Genomic DNA, 21454 nt, shown 5'->3' with positions numbered 1-21454 from the left:
CTGCATCATGCAACCACTTGATATGCCACAGCATCAAAGAGACTGTGTGGTGTGTGTGGTGTGTATGTGTTGTGAGTGCAGTACAAGCCTGCAAGAACAAGAGCATATGCAGTGACCATTTTCGCTATGATCACTGTTGCAATGCAGCCCCCTATGGTTGAACAACTTGAAATGTGGTCCTCAGGCTGAAAAGTTTAGTTACCCCTGAAATAGAGTACAGTGGTATCTCCGGTTACAGACGCTTCAGGTTACATACGCTTCAGGTTACAGACTCCACTAACCCAGAAATACTACCTCGGGTTAAGAACTTTGCTTCAGGATGAGAACAGAAATCGTGCTCCGGTGGCGCGGCAGCAGCAGGAGGCCCCATTAGCTAAAGTGGTGCTTCAGGTTAAGAACAGTTTCAGGTTAAGAACAGACCTCCAGAACAAATTAAGTTCTTAACCCGAGGTACCACTGTACATAAATTGCACGTTGTGTTCTAGAGGCATCACTTCTGTGGATTTATATATATATATAAAATTAAAAACTTGGATAGGTTGCTACTGGATGACTTGTTTATTCAACATTTATCCAGATCTGCACAAGTTTGCAGAGTGGTTATATGACATTCGCTACCAGCCACTGATTTTGTTTTGTTTTCAAGGAAATTATACGATGTAATGTCAAGTAATTACGATGTCATGTCAAGCAGTTCATTTTTCTATCATTTTCCTCACCACAAAAAGTGATTTATTTATTTATTTTGGAAATATGCTTGTTGTGAAATAGCGCCAAATCCACTTTAATTATGCAAGTGCATTTGCTGGTATGCCACTGAATCTCCCCATAACTTAGCAACAGTCTGAAATCAGCCTCTGTCTCTGGCCATGTAGGGTGCTTCCAGATGTGGATGATTTAGCAGCGCTCAGTTGTTGTTCTGCTTTAAGCTGGAAGCGGAATAGCAACTCTGCTTCCAGACATCTAATGCTTTGTAGCCAAGTAGTACTCCCCTTTTCACCAGCTCCAAATGTTAGGAGGTGATTTTCCTTGGTGAGTTGCATGGTGAGGGTTAAACAGGCTCCTACCGTCACACACTCCTCTCCTAACTGTGAAGTAAAGTGGGGGAGAAAAAAAGGAAATAAAAGCAATGATATTTGGAAAGGGAAGGGTTAGAATTGATTCAAAGAGTGCACAGGTCGACCATAGAGAAGGAAATAAGCAAAACACAATCTAAAACATAGTGGGCAGAGAAATCTAATCATCCAGGATGGCAGCTTAGGAGGCCATGCACACCTGGGGAAATTGTGCAGTTATTCTGTAGTGTTAAGAAGTGGATATTCTGGCTTCTGGGAAGGAAACAGAACCTGAACAAAGAATATACAAGAGGGGTGTGTTTTGTGAATGCTCTATAAAAAGTTAATGGGCTGTTCTATGGCGTGGAGGCAGTTGTAGGTTGCATGCATAGATTCTAGGATTCCTATAGGCATATATTCCCTGTTCTACACAAGGCTCCATTGTGCGAGGAAGTCCGAGACCTGCGGCAGTCCTAGTTGTGGTATTACTGTCCAGCTTTGCCGCATGTGCTGGGATCAAGGTAATGCTACGTTCTTGGCAGCGGAACTGCTGGATTGTTCAAGTCCCTTGTGGCCACAGGATTAGGTAAGCAGCCAAAGAGCAGAAGCTGATGTAGGTCTGTATGCTAACTTCCCCCATCCCCAACTCTCCCTCCTACAATTGTTTGCTGTCCTTGAGCTGTTTGTGTTGGACTATGAGCACTGTAAACAACTTTTAAATAACAACAAAAAAATCTGGGGTTTAAGGAGTAAGGAAAGGAAGAGTTTTAAAGCAGCTGTCAAACATAAGATGGAAGCATTCAATTCTGACACAATCGTATTCATGTAGAGCAAGCGCCCTTTGAAGGGGCTCCTGGTTTTGCTGCTCAGGATCTTGCTGTATTCATGGCTTCATGTAATTACTCCCACAACCTGATTTTCACACCAGGACACACTTCTGCAACATGTAATGTAACAGAAAATTAGCAAGGTCTTCTAAGCATGTGCAGAGAGAGGCCCTGACTCCTGCCCAACACACACACAGACAGGCTTTTACTTGGAAGTAACAAAGAGGTTTTTATTTGGACAAGTTATGGTACAGGCTTGGCACCAGACACAGGGCTTAGGAGTCATGATGCAGGTGTTTGGGAGCAGGGCTTCAGAACTGGATGGATGTCACCAAGATGTCCCAACAAGCTTCCCTACACCTCCTGCCAAGCTTTTATAAATGAACCATGACACACTTGCTTGCAAGACTCTCTCACCTTGTGGGAATATCGGGATTGCAAGCAAGTGTGCTCCATTGGGACCAGTGGGTCTGCTGCCATATGCAGAGGCAGCATCTGGTTCTATGTGACAAAACTGGACTCTCCTGTTCAGGCCCCTGTACAGTCACTACCACCACCTGTTCAAATTCCCCCAACATATCAAAGCCCCTCGCCAGCCTCCACTGGGAAGTTGGAGGAGAGAGCTGCCTTTCCAAAGCTACTGACGCTGGGATAGAAAGGGAGAGGGATCCCCTCCTTCTCCTCCAACCCAGGCTCCTCCAGTTCAGCTCCACCCTTTGTTTTTTCCTCCGCCTCTGTCAGAGCCTGCTACCCCAGGCCTGATCCAACAGTGCTGTGGGACTCATGACAAGTGCCTTTGCTCATCAGGAAAGTTAGTTCCCATACTGGAACAAGGATATCCATGACACAGGATGTGATTTCTGGATAAAGGTGATATCCAGCACAATTTAAGTATTAATGCACAATATAGATCTGGTACATAAACATGTCCCAAAGCTTAAGAATAGGAGCATGCTATTTGTTGTGTAGTGTAACTGTCTTTTTCTTTTAGAGTATATGTGTCTTACGTTTATGATACCTTAGCCCACAATCCTAAGATCATTTAACCAGGGAGTAAGTCCCATAGGACTGACTTCCGCATAAACATGCTTAGGGTACATGCTCACATATACTGGTTTTTTTGGATCTTTTTCTTTTTCTTTCTCATTGCATTGTATTCTGCATGTGACAACCTCTTCACCAGGAAACATTCATTTTTTGTTCTGTCCATGTATACATATTTGTAAGTTTGTTTATAAACATCCCTATAAAAACAGGGAGAGAAATGGCAGTATATAAAATATTTTTTCCATAATTAAAATATGTTTTAGAGTAGAAAAATGTCCATTTTAGGTGCAGGGGACACTGACTTTATAAATAAACATTTAAGATAAACATTAAGATGGCTACCTCGTTGTTCATATGCACTTGTGTGTGCACACCCGCTTTGAAACAGGCTCCCACACGGTAATTTTAAATAGCACAAAACAAGCAAATTCTCCAAATGCTATTTATACTGGCAGTGCAGTTGATGATGTCATTGCCGCAGCAATCACAAATTTTGTTTTCTCGCAATAAATGTGATGGTTTTTCCCATTAATCGTTCAGTACTGGTCGTGTTCTGTGCAAGACTTAACAACCAGCTCATGTTCTGCTTTGGCTGGAGGCTCCCAGGGTCCTGTTCTCATCACCTCGCTTCACCCTCTGGCAGGCAGCTTCTGCCAAGGCAGGGCCCTCTGGCAGGCTGCCATATGATAGCTAGCAGACAAGCTGGGTACCCAGTTCAGAGCAGGGATATTTCATACCACTGAGAATGGCTGATCAGGTGCAGAGGAAAACAGGGCAACACCTCTGTGAGGTCTGGAGCTAGGCTTCGACAAATCCGTCAATTTCTGTTGCTCTCACCCTCCCCATCTTAAGCTCATTTCACCCCATTTCTGCATACATTTGCATATTTTTAAAATGTCACATTAAAATGTGTATGTGTTTTAATACATGTTTCTCCTAATATACTCATTTTTGTATGCAATTTTGCCCAGTATACACATTTTTGCAAGCAATTTCCCCCTAATGGAATGCATTTTGTACATTGTTTTCCCCAATACAAGCATTTGGGTGTGTGTTTTTCAGTAGTACAGCAATTTTTGTGCATGCTCTTTGATTAGATAACTGCACTGCAAAATTCAAATTAGTGTGAATTTCAAAAGAGCTGTGTTCTGGTTTGCATGTTAGTTTGGGAAGTGCAACCCTTCCCCTCTGCAGGGAGGTGGGACCAATTTGGATGGTCCGCCCCCGCCACTTAATGGATCCAAATGGTTTCCAGAGAGTGGTAGGGGATGCTTTATCCCATGTTGATGGCCTTTCAGCTGATTCCCTGGTGGCCCGCTGGAGTGCGGAGTTAACCAGGGCTATCGACTGTCTGGCTCCGAAGCGCCCTCTCCGATTGCATGGAGCCCGGACAGCCCTGTGGTTTTCTTTGGAGCTGAGGGTGAGGAAACAATCGTTGAGATGGCTAGAGCGTCGGTGGCAGAAAACTCATTCCGAATCTCACCGGACACAGGTTAGAGCTCAACGTCGAGCCTACCAAGTGGCGATAGCGACGGCGAAGAAGACTTTCTTCACCGCCTCTATTGCATCTGCAGAAAATTGTAGCAGGAGACTCTTTCAGGTGTCCACAATTTAACGGAACCACCTTTACCACCGGGGCCTTGTAAAGACCCCAAGATCTCCTGCAACGATTTTGCAAAGTTTTTTGCAGATAAAATCACTCATATTCGGAAGGAGCTAGACACCACCGTGGGAGCAGGGCTGGGGTGGGAGAGTGCTGGAGCCCTGTCTGGTCAAGTTGCATGGAATCAATTCCAATCTGTTACCCCCAAGGATGTGGACAGGCTGCTTGGACGTGTGAAACCAACCACCTGTCTCCTTGATCCTTGCCCATCCTGGCTAATAAAAGCAAGCCAGGAAGGGCTGGGCGATGGGCTCTGTGGGGTGGTGAATGCTTCCCTCTGTGAGGGAACATTCCCAGATCTGCTGAAAGAGGTGGTCATTAAACCGCTTCTTAAAAAATCATCTTTAGACCCAGCCAGTATGGCCAACTATCGCCCAGTCTCAAATCTTCCATTCTTGGGCAATGTTATTGAGCGAGTGTTTGCTGAACAACTCCAGGCACGCCTGGAGGATGCAGACCATTTGGATCCCTTCCAATCAGGATTCAGGCCTCATCATGGGATTGAAACTGCCTTGGTCGTGCTGGTTGATGATCTCTGGCGAGCTAGGGACAAAGGTGAGAGCTGTTTCCTGGTTCTGCTGGATCTCTCAGCGGCCTTTGATACAATCGACCATAACATCCTTCTGGACCGTCTAGAGGGGCTGGGAGCTGGGGGCACTGTTATACAGTGGTTTTGTTCCTTCCTCCTGGCCTTGTTCAGAAAGTGGGGGGGGGATGAGTGTTCAGACCCCTGGACCTTCACTTGTGGGGTGCCTCAGGGTTCCGTCCTCTCCCCCATGCTTTTTAACATCTATATGAAGCCGCTGGGAGAGATCATCAGGGGGTTTGGATTTGGTGTCCATCAATATGCAGATGATACCCAGCTCTACCTCTCTTTCAAATCAGAACCAGTGAAGGCGGTGAAGGTCCTGTGTGAGTGCCTGGAGGCAGTTGGAGGTTGGATGGCAGCTAATGGATTGAGGTTGAATCCTGACAAGACAGAAGTACTGTTTTTGGGGGACAGGGGGCGGGCTGGTGTGGAGGACTCCCTGGTCCTGAATGGGGTAACTGTGCCCCTGAAGGACCAGGTGCGCAGCCTGGGAGTCATTTTGGACTCACAACTGTCCATGGAGGCGCAGGTCAATTCTGTATCCAGGGCAGCTGTCTACCAACTCCACCTGGTACGCAGGCTGAGACCCTACCTGCCGGCGGACTGTCTTGCCAGAGTGGTGCATGCTCTAGTTATCTCCTGCTTGGACTATTGCAATGTGCTCTATGTGGGGCTACCTTTGAAGGTGACCCGGAAACTACAACTAATCCAGAATGCGGCAGCTAGACTGGTGACTGGGGGTGGCCGCCGAGACCACATAACACCGGTCTTGAAAGACCTACATTGGCTCCCAGTAAGTTTCCGAGCACAATTCAAAGTGATGGTGTTGACCTTTAAAGCCCTAAACGGCCTCGGCCCAGTATACCTGAAGGAGCGTCTTCACCCCTATCCTTCTGCCCGGACACTGAGATCCAGTGCCGAGGGCCTTCTGGCGGTTCCCTCATTGCGAGAAGCAAAGCTACAGGGAACCAGGCAGAGGGCCTTCTCGGTAGTGGCGCCCGCCCTGTGGAACGCCCTCCCATCAGATGTCAAAGCAATAAACAACTACCTCACATTCAGAAGACATCTTAAGGCAGCCCTGTTCAGGGAAGTTTTTAATGTGTGATTTTACTGTATTTTTGGTTTCTGTGGAAGCCGCCCAGAGTGGCTGGGGAAATCCAGCCAGATGGGCGGGGTACAAATAAATTATTATTATTATTATTATTATTATTATTATTATTAGGTTCAACTTAAAATGCAAGCAGAAATTTCCCACCCCTAGTCTGGACCACGATTGCTACAGAGTAGCCTAGACTGAAAAGGAAACAGGAAGTCAGATGCTATGGCATCCCTTCTTTTCTAAAGTTCCACATTATCTCCTTGTCCTCTGCATGCCTTACTAAGAAATGCCATTATTGTAGTCTATAAGCTTCACCACTAATGCTGCATTAATTCACAGTTGCGATGTCTGTCTAGCCTTAACAAATTCTGCCCCATCCTTCTGGTGCCCATGCACCACTCAGGGCCGCTTACTGCATTTCAGAATTGCTGTACAATAAAATATATTAAAATACAAGAACAAAACAATAAAAATACATTGGGAGGAATTCAACTCAGCACTAAGGAAATTGCTCTGGCAGCACAGACATTTCTGCTTGCCTGATGGAATGATCTGTCCTCTCTTCCCTCTGTGTGCTGTCGGGGGTGTGTGGTTATCCTGCCCCTTGCCCAAGCAAATGGGGGCATGGGAGGTAAAGGGAAGAAAAGTGGGGGAAAGTTCCATTGTGCTAGTGCAACTTTTGCATGGGCTTCTGCTGGCAGGGTTCCACAACTACACAACAGATAGTATACATAACATTAAAATCCATTTAAAAGCAACAATGGCAGAGACCACAGCAAAAAATGATCTTAGCAGGCAAAAGTCTTTCAGAATAAAAATGCTTTTGCCACATTGCCAAAAACAACTGGAGAGGAAGCCAAGGTAGCTCACAATACTGGTGCACCCGCTGAAAAGGCCCTACAATGAAGCAATAAGGGGATCTGAGTAACTTAGGAAGAGTTTGTCTTAATTCTTTTTCATCAGTTAAGCATGGAAAGCTTTCCAAGGACCTTAATTCCAGAGACACCACTTGGTCTCATGTGCCAGAGGTTTTGCAATCTGGAGACATGCATGTAGCACAGGCCTCACTGAGACCTATCCTACCATCTTTGTAACTGTTCACAAAGTATTTAATGCCAAAAATCTGTTTCTGTTTAAACAGAAATGCTCACTGCGGCAATCTAAAACCCCAGCTTTGTGGCATCTTGTTTTGCTGTGCAATGTTTGGTTATTCTCAGATTGGCATATTCCTGGAATAATGAAATGATGTTGTATTGTCTCATTGTATTAACATGTTAAACATATTTGTAAGATTTTTCAGGGGGTGGGGATGCTGTCATTATCAAGTCAAATGCCTTCTAGTGACGATATAATCCGGTGTTTTTGTATTCTCCCTAAGAAGCAATAAGAGTTTAAACCATAGATAAATAGGAGATCTTGCACATAATATGCATAGTTCAAAAGCAATTGATTCCTCAAAGAAAAAATCATTTGCTACCAAACCAAACCAGTCAATCTCCCACCTCCTATGTATGGCAGCTGTACTAATTCATTACTCATAAAAGGGCTTCAGATGTTATAATTCAAGGAGGAAGGAAGTATGAATGACTGTCACTTTCTGGTGTTTGGACCTGTTTGCATTGCATTTGTTTATTTATTGTTTGACTTGCATCTGTTTTCATGGTTCTTAAAAATGTATTCTATGTTTGTATTATTATTTATTTTAATAGCGTATTTGCCACTTTTCCACTCAAAGTACAGAAAGTGGTTTACAAATACTCTGCCTAAACTATTAATTGTATTGTAAAACTACCTTGTGAGAAGACATTCTGAAAGCCAGTGTATAAATCCACACAAAAAAAACCCAACCTAAGAGATAACAGTGAGGTTGGTCTTAATGATTTTGTGTGTGCTTCTCAAATTCTTTTTTTGCATCCCCTAGTTTCTTCAAAACATTTTTTGGCCAATGCTTGTGTTCCTTTTTGTTCCCTTCATTTGGAGAAGATTTCCATTCTTTGAAGGATACCTTCTTGTCTCTAACAGCTTCTTTTGACTCTGCTCATTAACCACACCAGCATCCTTTGGGCCCTCATACCTTTGCTGATCTGTGGTATTCACTCCAGTTAGACTTCTAATATTGTATGTTTAAAACAACTCCCAAGTATTTTGGAGTAACTTGGCCCTCTTGTCTTTGACTTTCCTTTTTACCAATCCACTCATTTTGAGGAAGCTTCTAAAAGTTGCCTTAAATCCCAGAGAGCTGTTGCCAGTCAGTGTTGATAATACTGAACTAGATAGATCAATGGGCTGACTTCCTAAAGCAGCTTCCTGTGTTCCTAAGCCCTCCATTAGTGAGGAACACTCAACAAAGTCTTTGAAAAACAAATTAGACATGATATTATTGACGTCTTTAGCTCTTGTATGGATGCCCTTGAGGGAGGAAAATAGTGGGCATGCCCACCTACCACACTCTGTTTGAACCATGACAAATGGTTAAAGCACACACACACCCCGCCACCATGCCACGGGCCTGTTCTGGTGTCATCCTGTCCCACCATTTGTGGACTGTAGATGGGAAGCATGTCATATCTAATTTCACCCTCAGCTGACCTCAACAGATAGCAAGCTGCTATGTACCATGTCAAACTATTTGCCCATCTGTATCAGTATTGTGTCTTTCCCAGCGTGGTGTGGTGGTTAAGAGCGGTAGTCTCGTAATCTGGTGAACCGGGTTCGCGTCTCCGCTCCTCCACATGCAGCTGCTGGGTGACCTTGGGCCAGTCACACTTCTTTGAAGTCTCTCAGCCCCACTCACCTCACAGAGTGTTTGTTGTGGGGAAGGAAGGGAAAGGAGAATGTTAGCCGCTTTGAGACTCCTTAGGGTAGTGATAAAGCGGGATATCAAATCCAAACTCTTCTTTCCCATTACCTGTTGCCTGATTTTTCTAGCTAGCGATTGCAAACGGAGAGGCCATTTAGGAAAAGTTGTTCCATAGGATATATCAAATCCATAATCTGTAGGACTTTAATGGTTGTAAGATGCACTTGGAACAGAGCATGGAACCAAACAGGAAGATTGTAAACAGCAAACAACAACAACAACAACAAAGCAGTTATATATCTACCTCCACAAACCTACAAGTAACTGCACTGAAATTTCCAAATAGTCTTCAAGGGCACCCCACAAAGAGATCATTACATTACATTTAATAGTCTTGGTCTAGCCAGTTATTAAATTACTCATGGTGAACTCAGTCACAAGATGACTGCAAAAGTAAAAAAAAGGCTATGAATCCAGACTAGAATTCTGGATTGTGAAGCCAAGAGATGTAAGTTGGCAACAATTAGCTTCTATGAGACTTTTGGAGAAAGAGAGCAGAGAGAGATGGGACCAAGGAGCTGAGCAGTAAAGAGTTTTGAGAAAAACAGGGAAAAGGTCAGCAGAATAATATTTCTTTGCACTGATATAGTACATGTCAAGTGTTCAAAGCACTTCACAATCATTCTCTCTCATAATGACACTTTAAAGTAGGCTAGCATAATATTGCAGATCAGTTGGGGTATTAGTCTTAGTGAAGCCACATTTCTCTAGCAAGTACCTAGCATAAGTGAGATTTCAAATCAGGAATAGGTCACATTTTTAGTAATGGCACTGCACCAAGTTTGCAGGAAGAATATGCTATTATTGCTTGATTCCAACCAGGCATTCAGTCATGATTTCCCAATTACCGTATTTTTTGCACCATAACACTCACTTTTTTCCTCCTAGAAAGTCAGGGGAAATGTCTGTGCGTGTTATGGAGCGAATGCCTACGGATGGCGGGGGTATCTGCTGCAGTCATGAGCAGAGGATCCATGGTTCCCCTTCCTTCCCTCCTCCGTGGCTTACTTTGAAACAGCAAAGCGGGAGAAGAGCCACTGAGTGGGGAGGAGAGAGGGACAGAGAGCCTGCTTTCTTTAAAGGAGCAAAGCGGGAGAGGAGAGGAGCCTTCTCCTCTTATACCCCTCTTCTGCATTATTAACAGCATCCTTCTCCACCCACCCCACGTGTGTTCCTTGTCCCTTGAGTGCTTTTCCTTCCCTCCCCACTTAAAACATGGTTACAAAGCACGGATCCACATGGATCCTCAGGATTTTTGCACTGGGTCACCCCAAATCCACCATCAGATCACATAGCATGTCCATGGCTACAGCTTGCACCCAAAAAATCACGCACCCACTGTTGCCTGGGGCTGCAGTGGTGCAAAAACGTTGTTACAAAGCATGGATCCACATGGATCCTCAGGATTTTTGCATTGGGCTACCCCAAACTCACCGTCAGATCACATGTCTGTGGCCACAGCATGAACCACAAAAATCATACATCCGCTGTTTCGTTTAGAATATATATTTTTTTGTTTTCCTCCTCTAAAAACTATGTGCGTGTTATGGTCGGGTACGTGTTATAGAGCGAAAAATACGGTAATCACCTAAAGAACCTAAAGCACATACTTTCACAAAGGTCCAGTGGTAAGTCTATGAAGAAAATCCCAAGTTATGCAAAATACCTCAAGACCCTGGACAGCTGCTGCCAACCAGTGTAGACAAGACTGAGCTAGATAGATCAATGGTATGATATATAAGGCATAGAGAAAATAGATGCAACAGTACTGTTCATTCAGCAAGCTAGGTCCCAACAGGTACTTTGAACAACAATGACTACCACTAGTTTTAGTGAGATGAACTTCTAGAAGCTTCAGGAGAAAAAGAGGGGAAAAATTTCTGTGATTCACTATGATGTCTGCACATGAATATTTTTACCCTGAAGGAATGCAGATGCATTTTTGCTCTGTTAGAGCACAGTTTTTAGCAGACCAGCAATGATGCACTGTACACAGACCATATTAAAACACAGTGTTCTCCCGAGAGTTTTCCACAGCATTTTCTTCTAAGTACTTGTTTTGTAATGGGCATTTTATTTGTTTTTGCAGAGACTCTAAATAGTACATGTCTCAAGAAAATCAGTGTGCTGTTCCTTTATGGGCTGGAATGCATTTTATTAAAAGTCTCTGTATTTAGTTTTTAAAAAGTATTTGTTGGTGTGCTGGACCCAGTTCATCCCTTTTCAGAATAAAATACAGTCCACCAGGTAGTCATTCCTTGGTGTTATATTAAGATGGCAGTTGGAATTCCCAGTTCTCAAAGTGGCCATGCATCATGTGAAGGCCAGTGGAAACAGGCTGAATGCTGCTCCACATGGTGATCAAAACATGTAGAGTGTCCTTACTTGTATGGAGTTTCCCCTCCCTTCACCAGACACTCATGGAAGTGCTTGGTGGCAGCATAAGGAGAAGAAGAAGAAGAAGAAGAAGAAGAAGAAGAAGAAGAAGAAGAAGAAGAAGAAGAGGAGGAGGAGGAGGAAGAGTAGTAGTAGTAGTAGTAGTAGTAGTTTGGATTTGATATCCTGCTCTATCACTACCCGAAGGAGTCTCAAAGCGGCTAACATTCTCCTTTCCTTTCCTCTCCTGCCCCACAACAAACACTCTGTGAGGTGAGTGAGGCTGAGAGACTTCAGAGAAGTGAGACTAGCCCAAGGTCACCCAGCAGCTGCATGTGGAGGAGCGGGGAAGCGAACCCGGTTCACCAGATTACGAGTCCACCACTCTTAATCACTACACTACACTGGCTCTCAGTGAGTTTCTCATAGAAACTCTTCATGATGGCACGGTCCATGTGGCAGGCCACTGGCATATGGTGCAGCCATCATGCACAGGCAGTTTCAAGAGGCTTCCAGATGGTGGTCATAACATGCCAAGAGGCCTCATTGTTTCATAAAATATATCCAGTTGCCCTTGCACTCCCACTGTGATACAAGCAACTGAAGAAAATTACAACTCCACGAGATACTACCCAATGCAAAAAAACCCCCCATGTCTCTCCCATATCAGTCTCTACATCCACAACTATAAAGTAACTCTCCAATGGTTTGACTTCATCCCAAAAGGTGCTCTGCACCATTGTCTCCCAAGACAGATGGATGCCAACCAACTGACCTTAAGAACATTACTAGTCCTATCCCACTATATCATCTCCTCAGTGCAAAAGTTTAGCACCTGTCCAGATGATATACAGTGGTGCCTCGCAAGACGAAATTAATCCGTTCCGCGAGTCTCTTCGTCTAGCGTTTTTTTCGTCTTGCGAAGCAAGCCCATTGACGGCTTAGCGGATTAGCGCTATTAGCGGCTTAGCGGCTTTTAGTGGCTTAGCGGCTTATCAGATCAGCTGATAAGTGGCTTAGCGGCTTAGAAAAAAGGGGGGGGGACCGCAGGAACTCGCAAGACATTTTCGTCTTGCGAAGCAAGCCCATAGGGAAATTCGTTTTGCGAAGCGTCTCCAAAACGGAAAACCCTTTCGTCTAGTGGGTTTTCCGTCTTGCGAGGCATTCGTCTTGCGGGGCACCACTGTATCTATAGAAGGGTGAAAATTCCTCATAATAGTCAAGCAAACTGCCTAAAGTCAAGCTATGCTTTAAAGCATGGGTAGGCAAACTAAGGCCTTCTATCCAGCCCACGAACTCCCTGGGAATCAGCATGTTTTTACATGAGTAGAATGTGTCCTTTTATTTAAAATGCATCTCTGGGTTATTTGTGGGGCATAGGAATTCATTCATCCCCCCCCCCAAATATATAGTTTGGCCCCCCACAAGGTCTGAGGGACAGTGGACCGGGCCCCTGCTGAAAAAGTTTGCTGACCCCTGCTTTAAAGCTCGTTGGTTTCACTGCCCCGTAGTAACTCCAGGCAGGTTGTTCAAGAGATCCCATTTCTGTTCTGTGTTAAACGCCACCTTGTTTAAGAAAACCATAAGGAAATTAAAATGCTTCTCCGTATCTTGCATTGAAGGAAGCAGAAACAGATTATTCTTTATTGGTTCCAAAGATGAAACAGACTTTTATGAAGCGTTTCAATCACAAATCATTCGTCTACATCACATAAATTAAAACCCCATATACCGCAAAAGGCAGAGAGCAGTTCAGCATTTGCGCATTATGCTACATAAGCCTACAAGCAAAATAAGAGCAGGCATATCACAGCTGCCAATTCAAGGCTGGGATTGTGTAAATAGCTGAAACTTTTCACAGAGGTTGTAAATTGCAAGCTGTAGAACCCTTTCCAGAAATAACAATGTGCTTTTCCAAATTATGACTGTTCACTTTGACGGCATCCTTTCTCCCTTCTTTTCTAATGGCGGGATGCTCTTGTCTGAAATAATGAAAAGCTTCAGAACCTCCTGTTTCTGAGCAATCTGAGAATTTCCTCTAGCCTAGAAGATTCTGTAAAGAGGTTAGAGCCTCGTAGCTAAACACCTGGTGGGAAGTCAAAGCATCAGCCTGCAAGTTCTAAATTTGATGTGTGTGTATGTGTGATAAATCTATCATATCAGGTCTATTGGCTATTTCCTACTGGACTTTTGTTCCCATCCATTTTTCACGTAATGTTCCCATCGTCTGCTGTAGTCAAAGGGTTCATCATGAGGGAAATTGTTCCTGGATCAGACTGTTGCTAGAGAGTTACACCTCTGAATGCCCCTGCATGGGAAATCCTGCCTAAAATCCCATATGTAGAACATGAATATGTCAAGAAGCAGGCTAGATCAGAATCCTTCCTCATGTCAGTTTGTTTGTTTTTTGTTTTAAAATAAGGGGAGTTCAGGCAGTCTCTGGACCTGCCTTCTGTAGTGGTACAGACCAGGAACAGTTTACCACCCAGTTCTGAATGCTGCATTTTAAGAAGGAAATTGACAAACCAAAACAGATTCAGAGGAGGGATTACTAAGGGTATGGTACAAAAGTTTTATGAAGAAAATTTGAAGGAACTAGGTTTGCTGGAGAAGGGAACACTGATGGCGAAGAGGGAGGGAGGGACCTGATACTACTCTTCAATTACCTGAAGGGTTGTTGGATAGAAAAGGGCAAAGATTTGTTATCTGCTACCAGCAGGAGCTGTGTGTTGAGTATTGTAGACTTAATTTTATATAAATGTGTGTAGTGGGAGCAATAAAGATAGCCCCATACAGAAAGAAAGAGGCATTTATGTGACTGCATGGATTAAAACAAGGAAAGAGAGAAACACACTAGTTTATTTGCAAGCTACGACAAGCTTGCTTTCCTTTTGAACTGTATGATACAGGTGCTTTCTTGATCCATGCATACTCTGTTCAGCAAAGGCCACTGGAATGGTCTGCTAAAGTCCTTCCTTGCTTCTCCTGGTTTCTGGGAAATTATTAAGTGGATGGTCACTACACTCATCTTGAATGGAATCTAAAGCTGATAGGGCTTGGTATGCTTGTGGAGGCAGGGTGCCTTTGAATGCTAGTTGCTGGGAATCACAGGTGAGGAAAGTACTGTTCTCCTCAAGTTCTGCTCAAGGGCTTCCCATGAGCCTCTGGTTGAACCACTCACTGCAAGAACAGGATGCTGGATTGGATGGGCCTTTCACCTGATCTAGTAGGCTCCTCTTGGGTAAGGCGAATCATTCAGTGCAGAAATAGGTCAGGATAGCCTCAGGTCCTTTCCAATACTACTGTACCATCCTATGATTCGAAGAAGATCTCATTATAGATAATTTTAGCAGCTGACTTAGTTGCCTCCTGTGGCATTGCCACATTAGTGCCTTCTACTTCTCTAAATAAATTCTGCACTAGGTTGCTTGAGGGTAAAGCATTCATCTGGAAAATTCATTCTCATGCACATTTCCATGCCTGTGCCCAGTGGTATAACATCAGGTCTCGGGAATTCTTCCCCACTGCACTTTTTGGGGGGTGGGTAAAGATGTTTCTATTTAATGTGGGCTGCTTTGCCCCTCCAGAACCATTTCACAAATAGTTGGTTTGTTGTGTCAATTGCTGCCCTTTGTGGAGAGGAAAAGCAGCATCTGGAGAACATAATGGGTTCTTGGCAAAGCTGTGCCTCGGAGGCCTCTACGTCACCCCAGCCTAGCGTGGCAATGTGCTCTGGCTCCCCACAGCCTTGCTCTGGAGATTGCAAAGCTGTACCCAACAGCATTATTCTGTGGTCAAAGCCAACCCCACTGCGGGAGACAAGCGCTGCTGGCCTGGCACCTATCTGCATAATGGAGTACAGGCTGTTCCGTGATGACCTGTGGTCAAACAAATACAACTCTACAAAGCTGGTGAAAATTGAGCATAGGGTTAGAAATCACTGGGTGTACCCACTGTGAAAAGGGGTACATAAATGGACTATTGGAAGGCCCCAGATTGGTGCATCTTAGGTCACAGAGCTGGAGCTGGGGATACATTTGAACATGTGTGGAAGCCCATCCAGTGAAGGAGGTGACTGATTCACACTGGTGGTGCAGTGGGGTTGGTAAAGGTTTCCACTCTAACTCAAAATGGGGGTGGGGAGACTATTTTCAGGAAGGTACCATACTGGAAATTGTTAATTAGAGCAAATGGCCATCCATTTGAAGTTTTTAACATAGGGAAATATTCAAATCCTTCACTCTCATATACTCTCATATATAGTCAAAATGTACATCAGACAAACCTCTCTCAAACATGCATTGGTGGATGTTTGGATTATAATTTTTTTAAGTTACAAAACACCTCTCCCGGTGTGGTGTCTGAAATACTTTTGTGAGCTTGACCCCAGAAAAGAGAGAGCGCATTTTCTGCTAAGCCATGGTTTTGGATGGATTGATCAATGTAAATGCCACATAAAGAGAGGGCAATGGGATTTGAACATGACATCTTAACTGGGTGACTGGCCCTGGGGAAAATAAGTTTGGTTTAGATAGCAGCATGAAATCGTTGAACGTTTACTAGTAGAAAAACAGAATGCTGATTAATGTGAAGGTATTGTACTTCTTGTGAGGAGGATCTAAGACTGTCATCATGACAAATGACAACGAAGGCAAAAGGAACCACTTTAGCTTGTCAGGGAGGAAACTGCTTAGGAATAGTGAGTGATTGCTAATCCAACAACTGGCTAATGGAGGACAGATATGGGGAAATCCTGCCTTCCTGGTAATAAGATCTATGAGTCTGTGGAGTAATCTCCCAAGGGATGAAACGGAATCCCCATTACTGGCAGAATTTAAAATTGGAGAGGGGCTTGGGAATCTACTGCAGGAGGGAAATGTTGTGTCTGTGTGAAAATCTAGTTGGTTTAGAAAAGAGATGTTTACCAGACAGATATGTATTTTTGTATCACTTGGAGGTGGCCTCGTTGGAAGATGAGAACGTTAGGTCAGGGAAATTAGCTGTAGTGGGCAAAGTTCACGGCAGATGGATCTTTGGTGACTTCCATGGAATTGTGTCAGGCAAGAACATAAGAACAGCCTTGATGTTAGGAATAGTGGTCATTTTAGCTTATCATCCTATCTCTGATCATAGCTCATCTGTACTGTCTGCATCTGCACATATCAGTCATGGAGTGAAATACTATTTTGCTAGAGGTATCTGCAACAAAATTTTGCAGTGTGGAATGCCCTGTTCATGGTTCCAGGCATGCCATCTTCCAGGATATTTCACCCCACCCCCCACAATAGCCAATCAGCATTATGTGCCCACCTATAAAGGTTTTTTGAATTTCTGCATGTCTTGGGGACCCCGTCCCCCCACTACCTGACGGTGCCTCACCCTTGTACATGAATGGTGCCATTTTAGCTACGTAAGGATTCATAACTGGAGAATGAGCTTACTATTACCATATAGGATTTCCAGAAATGTAAGAACTGAGAGGAAAAAGAGTATCCGTATCAAACTTTATTTCAGTCACAGGGCAGCATAAGATAAAGCATACGGATAAACTGAACACATAAGAGAGGCAAAAGAAAATTGGAGGTGGAAGAAATAACCAAGATGCAAACTTGCAAAAGTGGCAAGAAGGCTCCACACTTACAAATGGTTTCCAATGTGCTATGAGCTGTTCTACTAACCATTCTGAAAAGTCTTCTAAAGGGCTTGTCCACATTTGAGCATTGTTTATCTATTAAACCACTCCTCCCCTTGAATTAGAATGGAGTTATCCACACCTGCATGCATTTGAATCTGTAAATGGTAAGTAATTTTGGTCTTTCCCATTCATACCAGAAGGCATTCCCTTTCCCAGCCTTCTAATTGTGTGATTCTATTATGCCAGTTAAGTACCAACAAGGCATGTGTGCAGGTAGCTGTGTGCATATTTTATTAATATTACTTTCTTTAAAAAATCCCTGCCTAAGAAGTGTGCAAAAGTAAACTGTATTTTTTTGGTGTTTTTTTTCTGGTTTTGTCCAAATCTGAAGGATAATAATAATAATAGTGTTCCATTCATGAATACATGAGAAATAGTTACAAGCAGAGAAAAGAAATGAAAGCATTAAGAAAATGGTGGGCATGGAAAGGGGAGTAAGAGAAAGTGACAGCTGATCCACGCACCAATCGAAAAACCAAAAAGTCTGCAACCCTGAGTGGAGCAGTTTGGAGCCTAATTTCCCACATCTTGTTAAATTATCCCTGTATTGAGTAAACCTGAATTTACAGAGGGAAAGCATTGAGACTGGTGTTGTTTGAGGGTCATATCATATGGGCTATGCAAATTAAATGGGAATGCAAACAGCAGCAAGCACACGGTAAAGTCTAGTGAGGACAAGCCCTTAATCAAAAGCAAAGTCAGAGTAAACTTCGCTGTTATGTGAATTTATTCCTCTCTCATAAAACTAGAACCCCGAGCCATCCAATAGAGATGAATATTGGAAGATTTTGGACAGACAGGTGGAAATGCTTATTTGCACAACACATCATTAAACTATGTAATTCACTCCCACAAGGTGCAGGGACGGCCACCAGCTTGGATGCCTTTAGAGTGGGATTAGACAATTTCATGGAATATAAGGCCATTAATGGCTACTAACCACAATAGCTAAGTTCTGCCTTTAGTGACAGAGGCATGATCTAGCAGGGTTCTTCTTATGTTCAAGAATGTGTTGTTGTTTTAAAAACATTGACTTAATGAGGAGCCACTGAAGATACTTACAAATCTTCCTCCACAGGTACATTCCGACAACCATGTATAATATAATCTTGCATGCACATTTTACATCTTTAACAGACTATTTGGACTAACCGTCATTGATAGCAATATAGTTCTCTAATAATAATTTGTACGAACCCTTACATTTGTATGTTTCCCTCCTGCCCCATCATAAGGGCAGAGTTTGGGTAAACAATATGCTTCTTATTTTATGCTTGTAACAAGCAGTGTTGTTGATGAACTCACTATTGGCCATTTCATTCATATGCTGCACATTTAGTGTGCATGTACACCTAGGATGTTCACTTTTTAATTCACCATATAACCATATAAGGCATTTAACACCACCATCCCTATCTATCACTACTTGTTTTCCTACTTTCTTTTGGTCTCTGGGGGATTTTGCCCAAACATTGCTACCATCACTTTATTAAATACTATGCTGTGGGTTGAAAAGGGCATCTGAAAAATTAATTAAATAAAAAAAAACATATAATGCAAAATTCCTAACATGCTCATTGAACAATACAAGCCCTCCCCCATTCCTTTAAAAGATGAGCACCATAATAGGGGCTAACTAAAAGGGACGCGGGTAGCACTGTGGTCTAAACCACAGAGCTTAGGGCTTGCTGATCAGAAGGTCAGAAGTTCAAATCCCCGCGACGGGGTGAGCTCCCGTTGCTCGGTCCCTGCTCCTGCCAAACTAGCAGTTCGAAAGCACGTCAAAGTGCAAAGTAGATAAATAGGTACCGCTCCGGCGGGAAGGTAAACGGCGTTTCCACGCGCTGCTCTGGTTTGCCAGAAGTGGCTTAGTCATGCTGGCCACATGACCCAGAAGCTGTACGCTGGCTCCCTTGGCCAATAAAGCGAGATGAGCACCACAACCCCAGAGTCATTCACAACTGGACCTAACAGTCAGGGGTCCCTTTACCTTTAAACAACCAAAAGCTCCAATAATCTAGCACCTAAAAACTGACAATGATGGTGTCAGGTGCATTTTCCTGGGGAGAATATTACACAAACAGGACCATCCATGAAAAAGCACCTCCTCATGTAGCCACCATTGGCACCTCTCTCAGATGAAGCACACATAGAAGGACCTCTGATAAAGACCACAGGGTCCTGATTGGTTCATGTATGAAAGAGGTGGTGCTTATGCCTAGAGCTGCCTGAGACCAAGTGTATCGTTTTACAGGAAGCTTCCATCTGCCTAGTCAGACCATTGGTCCATCTAACCTGTTCTGCCAGTCAGATGGCACTGACTGGCAGAAGCTCTCCAGGATTTCAGGTGAGGTTCTCTCCCATCCCTACCTAGATGTACCAGTGAGTGAACCTGGGACCTTTTGCACACAAAGCTTGTGCTCTGCCACTAAGCTACAAGCATTCCCTAATGTCATTTGAGATAAGGTAGCTGCATTTCCCCACCCATTCCTCTTGTCTTCCTACCCGCACCTCCTTTTTGGCACACCTGCAGCCCTTCTTCCTCCAGTAGGTAAGGGAGGGAAATGATGACAGGACTGGGAAAGGGAGAGATGAGAGGGGCCAACAAGGCTGCCACATCATCCACCACATCCACCTGTGCCTACCTGTAAGTGTGTGTATGTGTTCTCAGGAATATGACTGATGCCCCAAGCACTTGTTCATTTGGACAAAGGTGTGCATCCCTGAGGGTTGTTCCTTCCCACTGACTGGCCTGCCTCCTACTGAAGATAGTGATAGTTGATTGCTCCCCAGAGTTCACACGCACAGATGCAGAAAAGCAGGATAAGCCATTTTTCTGAAATGGGGAAGGAGGGGAGTGATGTACTCCTGTGTAAAGCTACAGCACTGGCTTCAAGGCACAGGGTGAGTAGTATCTGCCTGCCTAGCTGCCACAGGGGCTCCTGTTGCCTGTTCCCTCCTCTGGAAAACAAGACTCCACTAGGCCCTTCCAGTTTTAAAAATAGACCCTTTGCTTATGGAAAATTAAGGATGGATAAGCGGCTCCGCAGGATGCCTCTTTGCTTCTAATTATATTGTAAATCAATTGCTGTGTTAAAGAATCCTGGCAGGCAGCTCAATCCTCGGTGCACGAGGAGCCTTTGTAACTTAAACAAGATGCTTTGGCAAATCCTTCAAGCCTGATTTTCATCAATGGGAGACCAGGGGAGCAATTGGATGATATACCAGGCAGGCTTGGACTCTAGTGGACCTCGAGTTCTGCATTGTATACAGAGATTCACATTGTCTGCTTCTCATGGCTGGCACAGGCAAAGCGTAGGCACTGTTTTGGGGGAACAGTCCACACTCTCTATCAGCCATGACCATGATTAAATACAGAAAGGTCAGGAAACACAGAGAAATGCCATGGAGAGACAGGATAAAGGGCTATGCTTTACTGGACACCTTTGCTCAGTATAGGCTTTTTAGTTTCACAAAACTATTCAGAACTATGATTCTGCTAGATGTTTTATCAAACACAAAAGTTTCTTATGTTAATGATACTATTACACTTGTCCCACTTCTCAAAATGCTTAGGTGTTCCAGGGGTGCTGTCCTTTCCTTGATTTGGGTCCCTTTGGACAGTGGTTGATGGAGGCTTATTGGCATATTGTAATATTTGCATTCATTTATAAGGTTATACATAGGTAGAAGCATAGCTCAACACTTCAGCAAACAGCCAAAAACCACAGATTATATCAGATCTCTCAGAAGACAGAATATGCTTGCAGAGTCGAAACTCAGCTTTCTTCTCTCTCTCCATTTCTGTCTGAAACTGTGGTCTCTGTTCTTCATGGAAAGACCTCCTTAGGTGAGGGTGGGTGGGAGGTCAGATATTTTCTAGACATTCATAAAATGTAAGGAATCAGATCCCATGGAAATACATTGCAGATATGTGGCAGTGGCTGGGTCCTCCAATATTCCATCTGGCACTATCCTTCCTGTCTAGGAACCAGTTGGGTTCCCATTTGATTCACCTGTCCATGCAGTGGTTTTATTCTTACCCACTCCCCACTGATGTGGAATTGTGTCATGGAAAAGCAGCTTCCATGCTTCTGCGGCACTGTGCAATGGGCAGGGAATCCTTCTCCATCCAAGAAGCTGCAGTGGCAAGTATAAGAAATGAAGGTTTGCACTATAAATTTAGATGTGTGCTAAATATCCCCCCCCCCCCAAAAAAAACCCCACAACCATTGGCAAGGTC

General features: G+C 43.9%; 1 protein-coding gene across 3 annotated transcripts in view; it reads left to right on the top strand.

Annotated features, from left to right (window-relative positions):
- The window catches only part of MYOCD (myocardin), a 230458-nt gene that overhangs the window by 39610 nt on the left and 169394 nt on the right, over nt 1–21454 (top strand). Inside the window, exon 3 of one of the 3 annotated variants that reach the window (XM_081848661.1) lies at nt 1491–1641. The exons of the other annotated variants lie outside the window; for them this stretch is intronic. The gene's annotated coding sequence lies outside the window, so the exon portion shown is untranslated. The remainder of the gene's footprint in view (nt 1–1490; nt 1642–21454) is intronic. 3 annotated transcript variants of the gene reach the window in all.

This window comes from Podarcis erhardii (assembly GCF_964252035.2).
Source record: "Podarcis erhardii genome assembly, chromosome: 2".
Classification (NCBI taxonomy): domain Eukaryota; kingdom Metazoa; phylum Chordata; class Lepidosauria; order Squamata; family Lacertidae; genus Podarcis; species Podarcis erhardii.
This window is presented reverse-complemented; position numbering and strand designations above follow the sequence as displayed.